Here is a 708-nt window from a genome sequence, read left to right on the forward strand (position 1 = left end):
ATGTTGAATTTTATAAGTAATAAATTTTAGAAAAAATGATGGAAAAAATAGAACTAATCAACAATGTAATCATCTTGTCATATGAAAAGTTAATAATAAGCGAACAAAGTCTCTCAAACCAATAAAATTGACAAGAGGGGCCTTACAAAAAAGTTGATAGGTGAGCAAATAGATAAATGACTTTTAAGTATTTAATATGATCGAGAAAAATAAAGTCGTTCGATTTTTAATTTAAAAAAAATATAGACGGTAAATTAAATTGATTCAATAAGAATGATGAACTTGATAATTACTTTGTCCCATATACTTGATCATCTAAAAGATCTCATTAAAAGCTATGATTTTGAAAAAGGGTCATCATACCACTGAGTTTTATCTCTTGTGTACCTCTAAGTCTAGTAAGTCCTCAAAAGTTATTTAAGTTAGCATGGGCGAAGTAAAACCTCGCCCGAGTTGTACATAAACACCTCGTCGCACCATGCTTTAGGCAAAGTCACCTGGGCAAGGGGTTGGCCCGACTCTAAGGAAGGAAGTGTTAGTCACACATCAAATTCTTACTAAAGGATCTTTGTCCCTGCAAAGCCTCGTGCTTAAGGGAATGTAAGATGGTGTACTTCTTTCTATTATCAAACACTTCACTCTGATATGCCTCGAGCTTGAGGAACTATGAAACATGTAATTCTTTCTATCATCAACCATTTCCCCCTT

This window comes from Vicia villosa, linkage group LG5 (genome assembly GCF_029867415.1).
Source record: "Vicia villosa cultivar HV-30 ecotype Madison, WI linkage group LG5, Vvil1.0, whole genome shotgun sequence".
In the NCBI taxonomy this organism is placed as follows: Eukaryota; Viridiplantae; Streptophyta; class Magnoliopsida; order Fabales; family Fabaceae; genus Vicia; species Vicia villosa.